Genomic DNA, 22,106 nt, shown 5'->3' with positions numbered 1-22,106 from the left:
TTTCTGTGTGCAAGACGATGTCATTTGCAAACAGGGACAATTTTGCTTTTTCCTTTTCTACTGGATGCCTTTTATTTTGTTGACTCACTTCTTTGGATAGGGCTTCCAGTACTGTGTTAAATAGAAGTGGTGAGAGTGGGCATACTTGCCTTCTTCCTGATCTTAGGAAAAAATTTAAGCTTTTCACTATTAAGTATGATGTTAGCTGTGGGCTTTTCAGGTGTAGCATTTATTATGTTGAGGTATTGAAAAATATAAAACTACAGTAATCAAGACAGCATAGTACTAGCATAAAAACAAATATAGGTCAGTGGAACAGAATACAGAGCTCAGAGAGAAATCCATGTATTTATGGTCAACTGATCTTCAACAAGGGTGTGAGGAATACACAGAGGATAGAGACAGTCTCTTCAACAAATGGTGTTGGGAAGCTATATCCACATGTAAAAGGATGAAATTGACCCTTATCTTACACATACACAAAAATCAAATCAGAGTGGATTGAAGACTTAATAAAACCTGAACATAAAACTCCTAGAAGGAAACAGGGAAAATCTTCATGACATTGGTCTTTGCAGTGATTTCATGGATATGGCCCCCAAAACAAAGGTGAAAAAACAAAACAAGTGGGATTCCAGCACACTAAAAAGCATTTGCACAGCAAAGGAAATAGTCAACAGAGTAAAAGGAAACCTACAAAATAGGAGAAAATATTTGCAAATTATATATTTTATAAATATATAAGGTACTCCTACAACCCAATAGCAACAAAACTAACAACCTGATTAAAAAATCTGGTTCAACCAGAGTTATTGAAATTAAGAACAATATAATAATAGTCAGAGAGGAGGGGGGAGGGGACAGTGGGAAGAAGGGTTTTCAGAAACTACTATAAAGGACACATGGACAAAACCAAGGGGGGAGGGTGGAAGCAAGGGAGGGAGGTGGGTTTGGAAGGGGAAGGGGGAGGGGAGAAAATAACTGTAATTAAACAATAACAAAATAATTTAAATTAAAAAAACAAACATTTTAATCTCCATCAATAAAAAAAATGGGTTCAGACAAAGAACATGTACAAATGACCCATGGACATGGACAATGGTGTGGGGTTGCCCGTGGGAGCAGGGGGTGGGCTGGACAGAGGAGGGCAAAGGGGAAAACATTGGGACAACTGTAATAGAATAACAATAAAACATTTAAAAGATAAATAAAAGAAAGAATGAAATAATGGAAAAAGATGGGTTCAGGACTTGAATAGACATTTCTCCAAAGACACACCAATGGCCAACAGGTATCCAAACAGATGCTGAACATCTGTAATCATCAGGGAAATACAAACCAAAACCACAATGAGATATCACCTCACATTTGTTGGATGGCTATTATCAACAAAAAAAAAGACAAAAGTATTGGTGAGAATATGGAGGAACTGGAACCCTTGCAAGCCATTGGTGGAAATGCAGAGTGGTGCAGCCACTATAAAAACAGTATGAAGGCTCACCAATAATCCCACTTCTGGGAATTTATTCAAAAGAATCAAAATCAGGATCTCGAGGAGCTATTAGCACGCTCAGTTTCTCTGCAACACTATTGACAATTGGCCAAATGTGGAAAAAATCTAAATGTGTATCCACAGGTAAATGGATAAAAAAATGATACATCTTATAATGGAAGGGTAGTCAGCGTTTAAAAAGAAGAAAATTCTGCAGTATATGACAACATGGATGAACTTTGAGGGTATTATGCTAAGTAAAATAATCCAGTCACAGAAAGACAAGTACTGCATTATTTCACTTATCTGAGGTTATGATAGTCAAATCCCAGAATCAAAGAGTGGAATGGTGGTTTCTAGGGGTTGGGGGGAGGGGAAATGAGGGGTTACTAATCATGGGGCATGAAGTTTCAGTTAAGCAAGATGAGTAAGTCCTAGAGGATTGCTATACAACATTGTACCTGTAGTCACAATAGTGTATTGTACAGTTAGAATTTTTAAAGGAAGATGTATCTGGCATTAAGTGTTCTTAGCAAAATTAAGAAAAGCACATAAGTTTTGCTTTTAAGGGAACCCCAGGAAAACCAGCATCAGGTGGCCCCTGTTCTCCTCATTTGGGGTCTCAGGAGTTGGGAATGTGGAGACCCTGGGTTGTCTGGTTAGGGGTGTCCGGTTGGGTGGGGGAAAGGATGATGGCTCCCTGATACCACCCCCAACATCCCCCACCTACAAAGGGAAAAATAAGAACCAGAGACTTCAGGCACTCCCGGGAGGTCTGGTCCTGACAGCTTCCTCCCGGAACAATGAGCTGACACTGGATAGTCTGCAATCACCCGCCAGTGTTACTCTTCCTGTCAGAGCTCAATCAGCTTGTGAGGGCCCTGGAAAGGAGGTAACGTCTCTGGATATGCAGGTTCCGGTTGGACAACCTCGGGCCCCTAAATGCATTCCAGTTCCCCATGTTCTGAACCAGTTGCTTTGCCTGCATGTTTTTAGAGGGATGTTAGAAAAAAAAAAGGTGGCCAACTGTGTTCATTGGTTTCAATTTCCTTTGCCTAAAGATGACATGTGTTGTGTTTATGCTGGTGGTCTTCAATGCTGGGGCGGCTGCAGTCACATGCTTGTTGGGAAAGAAGGGGGTGACTCCTGGAGAAGGTCTGCCTTGCACTGTAGCTTCGTCTTCTCTTCTCAAGGCTGGTTTAAGCTTTTACATCATACTTCAAGTCTCCGTTTGCTCCGTGCTGGCTGCCGGAGACAGCTGTGAAGGGACACAGTCCTTATCCTCTAAAAGCTCATAGCTGAGTGGAGATGAACATGCCTATATCACAAGCAATGATAGGGGGCACAGAATAACACAGGACGTGGGGAAGGCACCTGCCTCTCTGGTTTGTAGGACAGAGCTCTGACTTGGGCACAGGATAGACCCACATCTGCTATTTTTTGTACATCACTGTGCAAAATGAAACCCGTTTCTTATGTTCAGATGGCTGCAGTTTTTACCTTTGTAAAGTGGGAGAGAAGACTGTCCTGACAATCCCATAGAACCATGACATGGTGCAGAAATCCGTTGTGAAGGTGACTGGGGTGAGGGGGTATATGTGATGTTTATGTTTGTTCTGTTTGCTGCTGCCCATGAGCAAAGGGCTATAACTTAGGTGTTGCACTTGCAGAAATTGTACTTTGAATTTCATTGTGTGTCTGAGTATACCCAGAGTCCTCCAAGATCACATCAACACCCACACAGTTCCTGTGCACCTTCAACATGAAGGTGTGGGTGGGCAGTGTTGGCTGGTGGCCCAGCTATCCTGACAGAGCCCTCCTGGGAGCAACTGGGTGCAAGTCCACGTGGTTCAGCTTGATGGTGCCCTCCACATGGTTGGAAGCTGGAAGTGGGCATGGGAAGGGGTTTTGCAGTTGTAGGATGAGTCCTATCCTCTCACTCTCCTACTTCATCATGGAGCCCGTGTTTGTTTCCTTCTTCCTCTCCCTGCACACTGGATGAGTATTGGAATGTCCTTGCCTGGATGTAGTAGTTTCAGAGGAAGCTGGAGTTGGTCGGTCACAGGATGAACAATGCTCCTGAGGTGACAGGATGAGGACTGAGGCACCTGGAAAAGGGTGACTCTCAGGTCACAAGGGTCAGGGGGCAGGGGACGGCTCTCCCTTCTCAGGATACTGTTCTTCAGCCATTGGAACCCATGCACTTGCTGTTCTGTACTTTTCACGTTTCTCTTTTATCATCTTGCTCCTCTTTCTCTCTCTCTCTCTTCCCTTTATTTCCCTTCTTTCCCCTTCTTTCTCTCTCACCTCTCAATCCCAGCTCTGCATGGGTATCCTATCTTCCCCAGATGTGCTCAGCCTAAAGTCAGCAGCACAAACATCTGTGGCCATCCTGATTCATTGCTACTGCACTTTCTTTACATCCTTGATATAATAACTGCTTTAAAATATTTGTCTGCCAATTCCAAATTCCTCGTCTCCATTAATTGTTTTTTCTCTTGCAAGTTGGTTGTGGTTTTCTGTTCTTCATATATGTTGACTAATATATATTTTTAAAGATTTTATTTATTTATTTTTAGAGAGAGGGGAAGGGAGGGTGAAAGAGAGGGAAACATCAATGTGTGGTTGCTTCTCATGTGTCCCCTACTGGGGACCTGGCCTGCAACCCAGGCATGTGCCCTGACTGGAAATCAAACTGGTGACCCTTTGCTTTGCAGTCCAGTGCTCAATCCACTGAGCCACACCAGCCAGGGCTAACATTTTTTTTTTTTTGTATCCTGGACATTGTGAGTGTAATATGTGGAGGCACTGAGCTTTGTTATATTCTTATGGAGGGTGTTGATTTTTTTCTTTTAGCTGGTAACTACCTTTGTTGGACTCCAGCTGCAGATTCTGTTCCTGGGGCAGCAATGCAGATCTCACAGTTCTTTCATCCTTGGCTGAGCAGCTTTGAGCCTGCTCCGTGAAGGCACGGGTCAGCACTCACCAGAGGCGTGACAGTTCGTGCGCAGAACTCAGGGCTCTTCATCTTCGACTCTGTTCTTTCTAGAATTCTCCTTTCACTTTCTGGCAGCTGAGGTTTCCCTAAGCTTGATCCTCTGCTTCTTTAAGACAGAAAAACCAAGGGTTTTTATAAGAGCTTCAGTCATCCCACGTGGTGCTCTCTGGTCAGTGTCTGCCTAAGCTGACTTTGAACTGTCTTTAAGCTAAAAGCCACAAAAATGGGAAAAAGCCTGTGCCCTATCCCCTATTCCAAATGCCAACTTCCATCCAGAATTTGCCTGCTGTTTTTCACTTTCCAGTGCATTTAGATAGTTTTTAAAATTTTGTTCAGAGTTAATATGCTCTTATCACTGGGAGGTTTGATCCATTGGGAGTTTACTTGGCCACATCAAAAGTAGAACTTACTTCTATTTTGCTATTCTATCATTTTTAGCATGTGACCTTTCTTTTCAAGATTGTCTCATGGTTGCAAGATGACTACTGTGGCACAAGCCATCATGTTAACATTCCAGGCTGGAAGAGGGATTAAAGAGGAAGGGCAAGGTGTGCTTTCCAGCTGTATCAGGCACCCTTTAGAGGTCATCGAGGAACATATATAGAAGACCCATGGACAAAGTCAAAGGGGAGTAGGATTGAGGGTGGGAGGTGGGATGGCTGGGGCGTGGGAAAATGGCAAGAAAATGGAGACAACTATACTTGAACAATAAAAAAGAAGGAATATTCCCATGACTCTCTCATAACAGCTTCAACCTACATCCTATTTATTGGTCAGAACTTAATTGCAAGATAGGAATGAGATGTGATTATTAAGCTGGGCACATTGCTGTTCCCAATAGAATTAGAGCTAAGTAAGTAAAAAAGGAGAGAAAATGGCTTTCAGGAAGGCAGCTAGAAGCTATCCCATTTCATAAGGGTATTAGGAAAATTAAATACATTAATACATGTTCACTGCTTAGCACCACTCCTGGAACATAGGAAGCACTTCTTTAATGTCGGTTTTTGTACTGCTGTATGTTCCACAATACACATATTGAGGCCCAAGACATGATGAAGATTCCGAAGAGAGACTCTAGCCCAACTAGGAACAAGAGGGTGACAGGGAAGACTTCTTGGAGGCAGTAACACCTGTGCCAAATCAGAAAGACAGAAAAATGTTAACCGGGTGAGAGAGGAGAGGAGTCCCAGGCCAGAGGAGCAGCACTGAGTGACAGTGAGCAGCACTGAGAAACAGCCTGCTGTGTGTAGGGTATACTAATATTCCATATAAAGCACAGAGTGGTGAATGAAGAGGCATGAGAGGTCAGGACTCAGACATGGAAAAGAGTTGATTCATCTCTAAGGCCCCAAAATGTGCCCAGTGCATAGTGGGAGATAATTTTATATGTGGTTGGGTAGGAGTCAAATTGGAGCAAGCACATGCAAGTACACGTGGGCACACATATGCACAGACAGGCACACAGACTGATAGACAGACACCCCACCTGCTAAGATTTATGTGACCCTTTGGCTTCCCGTGTGAGAAAAGCCAGAGCCCTGTGGCCCAGGCACTGCAGACCTTCCCCTCTCCGGGAGTTCAAGGCAGAGGTGCAGTGCTGTGGGCTGGGTGGTCACTCTGGCTCCTTGAGAAATCTGGGCTCCCCTTCCCCCATAACTCTTCCCAGAGATAGGGGCTTTCAAAAACACACTTGACAAGTTTGGTCAAACAGGAAGTCAAGAGCTGATAGTGTGGGAAGGAGGCAAGGGTGGGAGCTTGCTGCCTGAGCCTTTGCCAGCCTTCTCTTCCCCCTCAGGCTGGGTCTGGTTCCTCATGCCCAGATCCCCTTGGTGTGGGCCTGGCAGGGGTGTGAGCCCCTATGCCACAGACGTGTCTGTGGGTTTCCCCTCTGTTTCTGCCCTTCACTCATAGACAAAGCATCCTCACAGTGTCAGCCAGGGGCTTTCATCCCTTATTCTTTTTCTGCTAGAAGCTCCTCCTGGTTTTTTTTTTTTAACCCCTCTTTGTGTACTTGGCTCAGTTCAGTTCGGTTTAATTCAGTTCACATTTATTGTGCATCTGTGAGGTGCCAGTTCTTGTCCTGGGCCTGGAAGATCTACGCATGGGAGGTGGTGTATATATATATGTGTGTGTATGTGTGTGTGTGTGTGTGTGTGTGTGTGTAGGTTTAGGATGAGTATTTGATATTAGAACCCATATTTGATGATAGAACATAGTAGATCTACCTTATCTTCCTTTTACTGTGGAGAAATATTCTAGGTTATGGCTAAGCTGCACTTTTGCCCACTCTTTTATTAATGGGTATTTAGGTTGTTTGTGGGGTTTGGTATTCACACAGTGCTGCAGTAGCATGCCCAAAGGTGCCCCCTTTGCACACACCTGCACATGGGCCACACGGCTCTAAGGGCCCTGAAGTGAGAGGGGAATACTGGGGGAGACGTAGGAGTGACTGCATCATTTTATACTCATGTGAACTCTGGCTATCACAACTCATTTCCCCTTATTCTCAAGGTAAGGTACTTAACCTTACCTTGCATTTATAACATTGTTAGTAGAATTATGTTTTTATTTGCTTGTCCTCTGCCCCCAGAGTACCCCTGAGAAGACTCTGAGCCTCTCAAGGTCAGGGACTATTCAAATCTTGCCTAACTTCAAGATTTTTCTTTATTCATTGACTTTTTGAAAAATTTTAATTGTTTTTCTACTACAGTTGCCACAATTTTCCCCCTTTGCCTCCTTCACTTAGCGCACCCCTATTCCCACAGTCCATCCCCACACCACCGTTGCCCATGTCCCTGGGTTGTGCATACATGTCCTTTGTGTAGTCCCTCCCCCTTCTTTCCACCGTTATCCCCCTCCTCCCCTCTGGTCCCAGTCAGTCTGTTCCATGTTTCCATGTCTCTGGTTCTGTTTTGTTCATTAGTTTATTTTTGTTCATTAGGTTCCCCTTATAGGTGAGATTATATGGTATTTGTCTTTCACCAACTGGCTTATTTCACTTAGCATAATATTCTCCATTTCCATCCATGCTGTTATGAAAGGTAGGAATTCTTTCTTTTCTTTCTCTCTCTCTCTTTCTTTCTTTCTTTCTGCTGTATAGTATTCCATTTGTGTAAATGTCCCATGGTTTTTTGATCTATTCATGTACTGATGGGTTTTTAGACAGTTTCCAGAACTTGGCTATTGTAAATAATGCTGCTATGAACATTAGGGTATATAAGTTCTTTTGAATTGTTTCAGGATTCTTGGGGTATATTCCCAGTTGTGGAATCTCTGGCTCACAAGGCACAATTTTTAGTTTTCTGAGGAAGTTCCATACTGTTTTCCACAGTGGCTGCACCAGTCTGCATCCCCACCAGCACTGCATTAGGGTTCCCTTTTCTCCGCATCCTCACCAGCGCTTGTTTGTTGATTTATTAATGATAGCCATTCTGATTGGTGGGAGGTGATATCTCATTGTGGTTTATTTTTAATTTTTATTTTTTTAACTGAAATATGTTTATTCTATAGCAAGATAAAAGCATTTTTGTTTTAGTTAAGCAAAATACAAACAACTTAATTGCTGCTATCATAACTCATAAAAAGTATAATACAGCATAAAAACACAATAAGCAATGTAGCAATGAATATTTCGTGTCACCGGTGTTTACATTAAAAAGTATTTTTTATACGTTTTACAGATTTTATTTATTTATTTTTAGAGAAAGGGGAATGGAGGGAAAAAGAGAGGGAGAGAAACATCTATGTGTGGTTGCCTCTTGCATGTCCTCGGCCCACAATTCAGGCATGTGCCCTGATTGGGAATAGAACTGGTAACCCTTTGGTTCACAGGCCAGCACTCAATCCACTGAGCCACATCAGCCAGGGCTCACTATGGTTTTAATTTGCATCTCTCTGATGGCTAGTGATGTTGAACATCTTTTCATATGTCTATGGGCCATCTGTATGTCCTCCTTGGAGAAGTGTCTAATCAGGTCCTGTGTCCATTTTTTAATTGGCTTGTTTGTCTCCCTGGTGTTGAGTTATATTAGTTCTTCATACACTTTGGAGAGCAAACCCTTGTCCAATGTATCATTGGTAAATATATTCTCTCATATGGTCAGTTCCCTTTTCATTTTGATGATGGTTTCTTAAGTTGTACAGAAGTATACAACTCAAACTATTTTTAGTTTGAGGTAGTCACATTTATTTATTTATTCCTTTATTTCCCTTGCCCTAGAAGATATATCAGTAAAAATATTGCTGCATACGACATCTGAAATTTTACTGCCTATGTTTGCCTCTAGGACTCTTATGATGTCGCAACTTATATTTAAATCTTTTATCCATTTTGAGTTTATTCTGTTGTATGGTGTAAGTTGGTGGGCTAGTTTCATTTTTTTTTTGCATGTACCAGTCCAGTTCTCTCAACACCATTTATTGAAGAAGCTGTTTTTACTCCATTGTATGCTCATGTTCCTATTGTCAGATATTAATTGACCATAGGGACATGGGTTTATTTATGGGCTCTCTATTCTGTATTGTTCCATTGATCTATGTGTCTGTTTTAATGCCAGTACCAGACTGTTTGATTACAGTGGCTTTGTAGTATAGTTTGATATCAGGTATTGTGGTCCCACCTACTTTATTCTTATTTCTCAAGATGGTTGAAGCTATTTGGGGTATTCTATGGTTCCATATACATTTTTTAAAAGATTTTTATTTATTTATTTTCAGAGAGGGGAAGGGACAGAGAAAGAAAGGGATAGAAACATCAGTGTGCGGCTCCCTCTTGAGCACCCCATACTGGAGACCTGGCCCACAACCCAGGTGTGTGCCCTGACTGGGAATCAAACTGGTGACCCTTTGGTTCATAATCCAGTGCTTAATCCACTGAGCCACACCAGCCAGGGGGTTCCATATACATTTTTTGAAATATTTGTTCTAGATCTGTGAAATATGCCATTGGTATTTTAATAGGAATTGCATCGAATCTATAGATTGCTTTGGGTAGTATGGATATTTTAATGATGTTAATTCTTCCAATCCATGAATATGATATATGCTTTCATTTACTTGTATCCTCTTCAATTTCTTTCTTCAGTGTTCTACAGTTTTCCAAGTACAGGTCTTTTACTTCCTTGCTTAAGTTTATTCATAGGTACTTTAGTTTTCTTGTTGCTTTAGTAAATGGGATTTTTTCCTAGTTTCTCTTTATATTTCAATATCGGTGTACAAAAGTACCCTTGGTTTCTGAATAGTGACTTTGCATCCTGCTATTTTTCCAAATTCACTTATTAGGTTGATTAGTTTTTTGGTGGAGACTATAGGGTTTTCTATGTATACTATCATGTCATCTGCAAATAATGACAGTTTTACTTCTTCCTTTCCAATTTGGATGCCTTTCATTTCTTTTTCTTGTCTGATCTCTGTGGCTAGAACTTCCAGTACTATGTTTAATAAGAATGGTGAAAGCAGATACTCTTGTCTTGTTCTTGATCTTAAGGGGAAAGCTTTTAGTTTTTGCCCATTGAGTATGATGTTCGCTGTAGATTTCTCATATACAGCCTTTGTTATGTTGAGGTATACTTCCTCTATTCCTACTTTACTGAGTGTTTTTATCATAGATGGGTGCTGGATTTTATTAAATGCTTTTTCATCATCTATTGGTATGATTATGTGATTTTTGCCCTTCACTTTGTTTATGTGGTATATACATTTATTGATTTGTGAATATTGTACCATCCTTGCATCCCTGGGATGAATCCCACTTGATCATAGTGTATGATCTTTTTAATGTATTGCTGGATCTGAATTAAACTTTAAGATTTAAAAAAATTCCATTTCTTCCTCTATTGAGTTGGAAAGTTTAGCTTTGATTTTAGTTGTTACTCTTAAAAACTTTAGCAGGTACCTTTAATGCTTAAAGATAACCACCTTCCTCTCATTTCCCATATCTTACTATTATCATTGTTCACTAATTCAAATTATTTTTACCTCAGTCTGAGCTATTATTGTCATATAATAGAACTGATACTTGTTTAACTTTGTGTACATAATTTACTATTTTCTTTGTTCTCAATTTCATCTTGTAGAAGATCTTTTTGAACCATTTTTCTTCTTTTGGTCCTTCAATGAAGGCTTGTGGTAGTAAACACTGTTCTTTGTCTGAAAGGCTATGGTGCTCTTATTTAGTTCTCTGGTTTTACTGAGGTATAATTGACAATTAAAAATTGTGTATATTTAAGGTGTACAACTTGATGATTTGTTATAGGTATACATTGTGAGATATTCACCACAATCAGCTAATTAATATATCCATCACCTCAATAGTTATTATTTGTGTGTGTATATGTATGTATGGTGATATCTCCTAGCAAATTTCAAGTGTACAATACAGTATTGTTAACTACAGTTATGTTTTGTACATTACATCTCCAAACCTTATCCTGCATAACTGAAATTTTGTACCTCTTGACCATCATCAGCTCTGCATCCCTCCCAGCCCCTGGTCATCACAATTCTACTCTCTGTTTCTATGAGTTTGATTACTTTAGATTCTACATGTAAGTGAGATCATGTAGCGTATGGCTGATTTCACTGAGCATAATGTCCTCTCTGTTGTTGCAGACGGCAGGGTGTCCTTCCTTTTCATGGCTGACTGTGTCGTGTTGTGTGCAGATCCCACACCTTTGTCATCCATTTATCCATTGACAGTGTTGTCGTTGTATTCTTTTTTTCTAGAAAGTCTTTATTTTTCTGTTATGAAGAATCGATTTTTCTAGTTTACCCAAAGAATTTTATAAATTTCATTATTTTTATACACGTCACTGGGATCCACAAAATAACAAAGTACAACTCTCCATTTAAAGAAATAAAAGCATCAGACATAAAGAAAGGCTCTGGTTAAATTGTTTTATATTGTAAAATAAATAAAAAAATCGTTTTATATTGTTAGGAATAAGAGTGACTATATGTTTTTATTTGTTAAATGGTAATTTGGTAAAACTTTCATATAATTTTTAATGATTCATGGCTTTCCAAGGCAACATTACTAAATTACTGCTTTTCCAAAGCTGTAATTGTAGTACCATGTACAGCCTTAGTATGATAGCACTTTTGTTTTAAAATCAGAATCAGAGTGGTTGGGAGGAAAATGCAGACAACTATAATTGAACAACAATAAAATAATTATTACAAAAACACAATGTACAAACAAAAAATAAAATCAGAATTAGGCTGAATGTGCCTATTTTTTTAAAGCTAAAATTTATGTTTTAAGTATAGCTGTAAAACACTTATATTCTAGATCCCCATTACCCTTAACCAAAGAGTGATGACAATCTTGTTGAAAAGTAAAATTATGTATTAAATGATGAAACTTCAGGTTGTGGTAAAAGTGAAAAAGAAAAGGTAAGGAGAAAAATCCTTGTCTTTTTGATTAAGGTTTTATGGAATAAAATTTGTATTTAATCAGAATGACTATCTAGGATCCTTTTCTGGTAATGAAAGTATGGTGTCTTAACTTAAAAGAAAGCAGGTGCAATTGTTCAATCTATTTTTTGTCATCTACTTACTGTTGCAACCCCAACTAAGTATAGTGCATTAATTAATATGAAATACTTTTGAAATGCATAATGTTTTTGGAAAAAAACGGAGCTATACAAAAAGTTCACATACTGCTAGACAGGATGTTGAAATCACTGGTGTGTAATGTTTTTGAAAGCCTTCATATTTGCCAGCATAAATTTCCTTGGATTATTTTGTATTTCCAGTAGGATTTCATTTTGAGGTTTAATGTATCAAACCAGTATAAAGTTTTACAATTCAGTAATTCTGGATTACAAGTCATTTAAGCTAAAAATGGAAAGGTGAAGCTTACTTAAGAAAGTTAATGTTTTTCTTCTGTTAAGTGTAAGTCTTCATTCTCTTCATCATCATCTTCTGCATGTTGATCCTTTCTCAGTTGACCTGTTTTGTTCCAGATACACACTTAGCTGACAGTGATCTCTGAGGAGGTGACTTTAGATTTGCTCTTACAGTATCTAAATGAGATGTATAATCTGGTAGAAAGAATTTCAAGAAAACCTCTAAATCTTCATCAATCTTTTTTATATTTTGGTAGGCAGCACTGTAGACCTCTAGACCTTTGCCATGAAATAACATTTCAATAATAATAAATTCTGAAAGTAAAGTCTTCATATGCTTTATTTTATTTTTCAAAATTGTCAATAGTTTCTTGCAGATGGTGAGTTGTTTGGGTAGCATTCATTGTAGCTCTGTAATTTCATTTTTGCATGTGAAATAACATGTCAGTCAGATGGGTTTTGCTGATGAGTTTTCTTTCTTTTCTTTATTGTGGTTGTTCAAGAACAGTTGTCTCTGTTGTGTTCTTTCTGAACTGAGCTGACTGTTTAGCTTCCCGATTCCTTGATGTTAATGTTGCTTTGAGGTCAACTCGTTTCGTTTTCACAATGGTTCTGTAAGGTTTCAATGGCTCAACTACTTTGGCTTTAAGTATTTCAACCTCTGCCTGTTGATAATCCTGAAGTTTGGCAAACTCATCAGCAAAGTTTTTCAGACCCTGCTTTAAATTTGGGTTCTCTGTAGAGGCATGTAGAGGTTCACCAGGAGGTCTGCTTAGTCTCGTAGTCTGGCAGTGTTCTGCGCATAAGCAGCAAGGATTTGGCACAGCTCTTCGTAATACTTCTCCATATTTATGACAGCATCTTGCAGTTGTCTGGTTTAAGCATCCTGTTTTTTTCCACTCTGTACCTCAACATCTTGCCTTGAGCACTGCCATGACCCTGAACTGGGGCTCAACAACGGGCTCTGAGGCACCAGGCGTGTGCTGGGGAGCCAGCCACTGCCACCGCTGGAGCCAAAGAGCTGTCCTCTTATACTGGAGTGAGAGCTGAGCTGAGTGTAGAATTTAGGTATTTTCCCTCAACATGCTGAAGGTGTTATCTTACTGCCTGTGGCTGCTATTCTTGTGGTTATTGGTCTGCTTGTTCTTTCATAAGTCATCTGTCTTTTCCCTGAGGCATTTTTAAGGGTTTTTCTGCAGTTTCACTATGATGTGTCTATATGTGATTTCATTTTTACTTTTCCTGGTGTGATTTCTTGTGATCCCTGAATCTGATGATTTATGTCCTTTGTCAGTTTTGAAAAATTCTTTGTCATTAGTTTTCAAAGATTGCCTGTCCCTTCTTAGTTCACTGTTGGTAGGATTGCAGACTGGTACAACTATTATGGAAAACAGTATGGAATTTTCTCAGAAAAATAAAAGTCGACCTGCCTTTTGACCCAGCAATTTTCCACTGCTAGGATTATACCCCAAGAATCCTAAAACATCAATTTCAAAGAACCTATGCACCACAATGTTCTTGGCAGCACAATTTATAATAGCCAAGAGTTGGAAGCAACCTAGGTGTCCATCAGTAAACGAATGGATCAAAAAATTGTGGTACATATACACAATGGAATTCTATGCAGCAGAGAGAAAGAAGGAGCTACTACCCTTTGCAACAACATGGATGGAACTGGAAAGCATTATGCTGAGTGAAATAGGCCAGGCATTGAAGGACAAATACCATATGATCTCACCTTTGACAGGAAGCTAAACAATAAAACAAACAAGCAAACAGAATAAAAACAAAGACACTGAAATAGAGAACAAGTGGGCAGCGACCAGAGGGGAGAGGGAAGGGAATTTAAGGGGAAAAATGGGGAGGGATTTTGAGGAACAAGTATGAAAGGCACAGGGATGAGGACTGGGGGGGAGGATGGGAGAGAGGGGGGAGACAGGGCGGGGGGGCTGGGATGGGAGAAATAGACAAAAAATGTACTTGAAAAATAACTAAATAAATAAAAAAAAAAGATTGCCTGTCCCTAAATTATATTTTCACAAACTCTAAGTAGACATAATTTAGACCTTCTTATTTTATCCTCCATGTCTCTTATATTTTTCATGTCTTTATCTTTGTGCTGCACTCTCAGACACTTCTTTAGATCTGCCTTGCAGTGTAGGAATTCTGTATTCAACTGTTCAACCAATTCCATTGGGCTTTCAGTTTCAATGATTTGAGTTTCTGTTTCAAGAAGTTTTATCTATCTATCCTTTATTTATCCATCCAATGGGCCTGCTAATTTTTAAATTTAATTATTTTTCAACTACAGTATTCTGTCTTTTACTCCCATCCCAGCCCCCCCCCCCGTGCTCACCCAAGGACATTTTTTTCATTGATTTTAGAGAGAGAGGGAGAGAGAGAGAGAAAGCCCTCACCGAGGATTGAACCTGCAACCTAGTATGTGCTCTGAACAGGGGTTCAAACCTGCAATCTTTCAGTTTACGGACAATGCTCCAACCAACTGAGCCACACCAGCTGGGGCTCAGCCTGGTCATTTTTAATAGTATGTTCTTGCTTGAGTTTTCAGTTCTGTTTTACTTTGTTCAGCATTTTAAACTTACTTAATTCACACACTGTACCTAATTATTCCAGTGTCTAATTATTCCTTCTGGGTATAATTCTACTACTGATTGTTTCTGAGGGTGTCTACTTACAGTTCCTCGTGCCCCTCACCTTTTTGACTGTGAACTCTGACTACTCTGAACCTCCAGGGAACTGAAGGGGCCTGGACTGATGGTGTGCTCCTCCAGAGACAGTTCGCTTTTGCTTCTGCCATGTGTTGCAGAGCACTGCTGGCCTAGAACTGCTTTAACTTCTTGACTTGGGGTTTCTTGGACTGAGGAGGCGGTAAAAATCTGAACCCAGACTTGCAGAGTGCAGGGCTATGGGTATGAATTCAGCCAAGTCTTTTTTTTTTTAATTTCTTTTTTCTCCTTGGATTCGGGCCTAAGATTAAATTGTGGGTCTAAAACAGTTGAGATATTTTCTTCCTTTGATGGTGAGACGATTTGTTTCTAGTCCGTCTTTTCACTGAGGGTATAGCCCTTCAAAGGCCCCAACTTCTGTGTACGGAAAAGGAGTGTGGTAGAGGATCCAATCGCACATATGCCCAAGGCCTTGTCTTCCCCGTTGCTGATAAACTCTGAGACTTCAGTATCCTGGTATCAGTAAGTGCCACGGAGCTGCCCTAGTGTAGCATTGGTGCTCCAGGCTGGAGGCCTGTCTCCTCTTCGCCTCTGACATTTGGAGAGTCCTTGTTTCACTGCAAGTTCAGCTCTGCATTTAAAAGGATTGTTTGACGTGTGTCATGAAGTACATTTTTAAACCAGGAGTTTGTTTGTTTTAGAATATCAAATCCACAATATTACCAGGAGTAGAAATCCTTATTAGGATTTTGAAGTGTGAATAGGAATTCAATACTGGCTATGCCATAGCCTAGAACTTAACCACTGCGTCTAAAATTGTTTTATATTGTGGACATGTTGCTCAGCCTGTTTTAGCTCTGCAAATTTCCCAGACTTGAGACCTGGTTCTAGGTCAACCATGACTTTCCGCAACAGAGCCTACGCATGGCTCAGCCCATGCTGACCCCATCCCAGGCCTCTCTGCTTGCATTTCTACCTTTCGCACCTTTGCTGTCACTGTTCCAGGTCATGCTAAGTATGTGGCCCCTCCACACAGGGACATGTCCTTATGGCCGGCCTAGCTGAGAAACTCTTGCCCTCATTCTGCCTCCTCTGTCTTTCTAGAAACATGGACCTCAGCCTCAGGACCTCACAGCCCTGCTGGGAATGCCTGCCCTGCATCCTTCCCACACCTGGGAACCAGGCTCGCATCTTCAGATGTCAAGTAGCACTTGAGATATCACACCTAGAGATTTGTTCTCTGGGGTTGTCCCTTCTAGAAAAGAGACGTGTTCATCTTCTGTTGACTATTAAGACTTTTGTGTAAATGAACTTATCTGACATGATAATAATGGTAATAACTAGTGTTTATTGAGATCCTGCAATGCATTAAGTGATTTTTTTTGAGACCCCCCCACATCGAGAGCAGCAACGGGGAAAGATCACTCTGTAGATCAAGATATGGCCTGGAGTCTGTTGCTGGCCAAGGGGGTAGGGAGATGGGTTCCAAGGTGCGATAGGGTTCATGAGGGCCCTGAGGGCTTGGAAAGGGAAGTCATCACTGGCAGGGGAGGGAGACACAGAGGCATGTATCATTTATTCAGCTAACAAACACTCCTTGAGCACCTACTGACTGCCGGGCCTTGTGCTGGCTGCTGGGGATACAGATAAGAATGAGGACTGGCCTCAGGGAGCTTAGAAGAGGCTGGCATGAGGCAAATCCCTGCACATCACCCAACTTCCTTCACTGTACAGATGAAATAAATGAGGCCTGGCGAGGGGAGGGAACTGACTCAGGATTGCACAGCAAGAACTTTCATCACTGAGACAGTGAGGATGGCTACTTCCCTGGAAGTCAGTGTGGAGGACTAGGGACAGCCACAGACTCTGCTCTCCTACGGGCTGCTGGGGCTGGGATGGCGTGAGGGATCCCTCCACTTTCCCGCAGTCCCCAGGCAGGGAGGGCTGCTGGCTGAGAGAGCAGATCCTCTCTCGCCCCATCCAAAACCAATGGGACAGAACTCTCTTTATCAGAATCCAGCTGTGTCTGCTTCAGGCTTGCTGGGAGGTGCTGGTGCTGGGAGTGAGGCTCAGGACGGGCTGACACAGTTGAGAGGAGATAATTTCAATCTGTAGCCTCCAGACTGAGGGAGAAATGTAAACACAGGCTGCAGAATGGGCAACCCCACTTGTTGGAGTGGGGCAGGGTGGGCAGTGGGTACCCTGCTGGCTAGTATTTCTCACAGAGCCCACTCTGAGGGGAGCTCAGGTTGATTTTCCATGACCTGGTCTTTTACAGCGGGTGAGAGAGTGGCTGTTTTGGCTGTGGAGGTCTCTACAGGCCAAGTTCGCCATCAGTGAGCCCAAGTGGGGAGAGTGCTGGTCTGACACCAGACAGAGCTCCATCCAACCCTAGATCTATTTCACACCTGGCTGTGGGACATCCTTCAGCGAGGCCCTTGATTTCCCTATATCTCAGTTCCCTCATCTGTAAAATGGGGACCATATTAGAACCAACCTCTTAGGGGTGCCTGATCTTTATTTGTTCAACACATATTTATTGGGTACTACCTATGTTCCAGACACCACTGAGGAACAAAACACAAAGCAGAGACTGTCTGTCCTCTCTCCTTAGAGCTAACGGTGAGACTTTAATGTGATAATGTGGCTAAGATGCTTGACAGCAGCCCTGGCACAAAGAAAATGCTTGAAAGATGAAGTTATTGATTGTGATGCTTATTATCATTAGTTAATTAATTTGAGCCAGTGCGGCCTAGGTTCATCTCCCATATTCCTCACCCCTTCACATAGCTGTATACTTTTGCTCAACATTCAGTGCTTAGATGTACCTCCTACAAGAAGCTTTCCATGATTTCCCACAGCTGGATTATCCCCCTCTCTATTCCCTCCACTTACCCTCCACTTTCCCTTTCTTCTCATGCTTCATTATGGCACTTTCAGGTAATGTATCTCTGGGGACACCAATGTCATGCTGAGAGCAAGTGTCTTTCACCCATTCTTTAAGCTTCTGATTTTGTTTGTTTCTTTTTTCCCAGCTATGGTCAAAAACAGACCATTGTTACCACCAGCCCCGCCTTCTGTGCCAAATTGGAGATCTGCTCCTGAAGGCAGAGCTGGACCTTGTCCCACCTCTGGTTCCCCAGGACCTGGCACACTGTAGAGGTCCATTAAGTATTTGCCGAGTGAGTGAATGATTGTGAGTCCTAACCCCTTGATGTTCAGGCACGGTGGTTGCCCCTTTGAGTCAGGGAAGGGAACTTCTTAGCTCATGATAAGGAATTACTTGTAGGGAAATCACAGGTCAGCAGTGCAGATTTCTGTCCGTGGGGATGAGCGACGATGATTGCTGACATCTGCTGGGTGCTCACCATAGCTGGGTAGTGTTAGGAGCTCCTTAGGTAGATCTAATCTTCATCCTACTTATATGAGGTAGGAAATATCATTTCCCCCATTTTGCAGACGAGGAAGTAGAGGCCCAGAGTGGTGAAATATCTTTTCATTTCAGCTCATTGATTCAGAAATTTATTTCTAAAATAGAGCACATAATATCCCAGAGTAAGCCAATGGATTTATTCTAGGAATGCAAACCTGATTTAGTATTAGAAATTAAATTAGTGTTAGCTGGTGTGGCTCAGTGGATTGAGTGTCAGCCTGCAAATTTAAAGATTGCTGGTTCTATTCCTAGTCAGGGCATGTGCCTGGGTTGCACACTAGGTCCCTAGTTGGGGATGTGAGAGAGGCAACTGATCGATATATTTCTTGTACATCGATATTTCTCTCCCTCTTTTTTTCCTTCCCTTACCCCCTAAAAATAAATAAATAAAATCTTAAAAAAAGAAATTAAATTAGTGTACCTCATCTCCAAGAGGTACAGATTATCTATTTTTCCCTTTTTTATTGAATTTATTGGGATGACACTGGTTAATAAAATTATACAAGTTTTAGGTGCACAATTCTACAACATACCATCTGTACACTGTGTTGTGTATTTACCACCCCAAGTCAAGTCTCCTTCTGTCACCATTTATCCCTCTTCACTCTCCTTCGCCTCCCCTCCCTCCCCCTGACAATCACTACACTGTTGTTTGGGTCCATGAGTTTTTCCTCTTTTCTTCTCTTTTGCTCAATCCCTTTACCACCCATTCAGCCCCCACCCCCCACAGCTGTCAGTCTGTTCTCTATGAGTCTGTCTCTATTTTCCTTGTTAATTCAGTTCATTCATTACATTTCGCATATGAGTGAAATCATATGGTACTTGTCTTTCTCTGACAGGCATATTTCACTTAGCATAGTGTTCTCCAGGTCCATTCACACTGTCACAAAGGGTAAGATTTCTTTCTTTTTTATGGCTGAGTAGTATTCCATTTTATAAATGTAATACAGCTTTTTTTAATCCACTCATCTACTGATAGGCACTTAGGCTGCCTCCAAATCTTAGCTATTGTGAATAATGCTGCTGTGAAAAAAGGGGTATATGCATTGTTTTGAATGAGTATTTTGGGTTTCTCCAGATAAATTTCCAAAAGTGGAATTGCTGGGTCATAAGGCATTTTCCTTTTTAATTTTTTGAGGTATCACCATACTGCTTTACACAGTGGCTGCACCAAACTCCATTCCCACCAGCAGTGCACAGGGCTCCCTTTTCTCCACATCCTCTACAGCATTTGTTTTTGATTTATTGATGATAACCAGTCTATCAGGTATACAATGATATCTCATTGTGGCTTTAGTTTGTATTTCTCTGATACTTAGTGACATTGAGCATCTTTTCATATGTCTATCGGCCATCTGTATGTCCTCTTTAGAAAAGTGTTTATTCAGTGCTTTGCCCACTTTTTAATTGGATTGTTTGGGCAGATTTTTGGTGTTGAATTTTATAAGTTCTTTATAAATTTTGGCTGTTGATCCCTTATCAGATGTATCACTGGCAAATATGTTCCCCCATTCAGTGGGTTGTCTTTTCATTTTCTTGATGGTTTCCTTTGATGTGCAAAAACTTTTCAGTTTGATGTAGTCCCATTTGTTTATTTTTTCTTTGTTTCCCTTGCCAAATGAGATATATCAGGAAAAAATATTGCTAAAGGAGAAGTGTTTGAGATTTTACTGCCTATTTTTTTTTTTTTAGGATTTTTATGGTTTGGAGTCTAACATTTAAGTCTTTAATCCATTTTGAGTTTATTCTTGTGTATGGTATAAGAAGGTGGTCTAGTTTCATTTTTTGTACATCTCTGTCCAATTTTCCCAACAGCATTTATTCAGTGGGCTATCTTTACCTCATTGTATGTTTTTGCCTCCTTTAGCAAACATGAATTAACTATAAAGGCATGGGTTTATTTCTTGGCTCTCCGTTCTGTTCCACTGATCTATGTGTCTGTTTGTATGTCAGTACCAGGCTGTTTTGATTACTATGGCCTTATAGTATATGGTTTGATATCGGGTAGCGTAATTCTTCCAACTTTGTTCTTTTTCCTTTAGATCGCTGCTGCTATTTGGGCTCTTTTGTGGTTCCATATGCACTTTTGAATATCTGTTCTAGTTCTGTAAATTATGCCATTGACATCTTGATGGGAATTGCATTTAATCTATAGATTGCTTTAGGTAGTATAAACATTTTAGTAACATTAATTCTTCCTATCCATGAACACAGTACATGCTTCTATTTATTTGTATCTTCTTCAGTGTCTTTCTTCAGGGTCTTATAATTTTCCAAGTGGTAAAATATTTTGCCCAAGATCCCCCAGCTAGTAAATGTGAGTGGAATCAGGATTTCAACCCACGTGGAGCACCTCCAGGGCCGATGGCCCTTCGCTGTGTAGTCTCCCAGGCCTGTGTGTCCTGCGCAGCTGTGCAGGCAGGTGGGCACGCCCACGTGCGGTTCGTGGCAGATGTGTCCTGGGCAGCTCTGCCATCCTGAGTGCGCTCTGGCTCCCGTCAGGCTTGTGGCTGGGGAAAGGAAGCAGGTACTGCTTCAGGCCCAAGTGACAGAGAAGGGTGGCCTGGAAACATGGACTCTCATAATAGCCAGTGTGGTCTGAGAAGCCATCTGCCTGCCTCTGGGGGGACCTAATGAGGTGGGCTAGGAGACCTCCAGCCTGGAAGGGTGGGGACTGCTTTGGGTGTGAGAGGGCACAGCTTGGCGTGGCGTATTTGTTTACTGGCTTAATTTGAACGGTTTTCAGTGCATGTATCTTTGGGGACCCCAGTGACATGCTGAGACACCAATTCTTTAAGCTTTCTTTTAAATCCTCAACTGAGGACATGCTTATTAATTTTAGGGATAGGGGAAGGGAGGGAAAGGGAGCGAAACATTGATGTGAGAGAGAAACATCGATTGGTGGCCTCTCTTACACACCCCAACCAAGAGCTGAACCTGCAACCCAGTCATGTGCCCTGACCAGGAATCGAGCCCACAGCCTTTCAGTTTACAGGACAGTGCACTAACCAATGGGGTCACACAGGCCAGGGCCAATTCTTTAAGCTTTTGATTTTGTTTTGTTTTTTCCCAGCTATGGTCAAAATGATTTTTAGGAAATGATGAATGCTGTTAGGTCAGAGAAGAGGAGCCCATGTGTTTTCGTGGGTGCCTCTGTTTGGGTGCACAGCTGTGTCCTGCTCAGGAGCTCCGTGTGTGCCTGGGTTCACATCCCCCGACAGGGTCTCTGACTTCATTACTGAGAAAGAAAGAAGTTTCCTTGATGCAGGTTGTCATTTGCTCATTCAGCCAACATTCTCCAAGAACCTAGTCTGTGCCAAGCCTTGTGCTGGGCATCAGAGATGAAATTGAGAATGAGAGCCAGGTCCTGCCCTTAGGAGCTGACAGCCTAGTGAAAGAGTCCGGTCAGAAAACAGAGGGTGACAGCCCAGGACAGGGAGGGCTCTGCTGGAGGGAGGCGCAGAGGACACACCGTGGAGTAACTCCCAGTGCAGCCCGGAGAGAAGGGGCCCCTGGGGAGCCTCCTGAGGAGGTGACTACTGGGATTCATTTGAAGGATTCATTGAAGATAATTGGAGAAACACAGTAGGGGGATGATTTTTGATGGATGTAGGTAGTATAAATGCCTGCTAGGGAGAGAGGGCCAGGG

The 22,106-nt window shown here is 41.5% G+C and overlaps 1 pseudogene; it reads right to left on the bottom strand.

Moving 5' to 3' along the window:
- Nucleotides 1-12,360: 12,360 nt before the first annotated feature.
- LOC119044794 (CBY1-interacting BAR domain-containing protein 1-like) lies at nt 12,361-17,950 on the bottom strand (annotated as a pseudogene).
- Between the last annotated feature and the right edge of the window lie 4,156 nt (nt 17,951-22,106).

The sequence above is a fragment of the Artibeus jamaicensis genome, unplaced genomic scaffold, assembly GCF_021234435.1.
Source record: "Artibeus jamaicensis isolate MK-2021 breed Jamaican fruit bat unplaced genomic scaffold, CSHL_Jam_final contig_519, whole genome shotgun sequence".
Taxonomy (NCBI): Eukaryota; Metazoa; Chordata; class Mammalia; order Chiroptera; family Phyllostomidae; genus Artibeus; species Artibeus jamaicensis.
The sequence above is the reverse complement of the archived record's forward strand: the minus strand, read 5'-3'. Positions and strand labels throughout refer to the sequence as shown.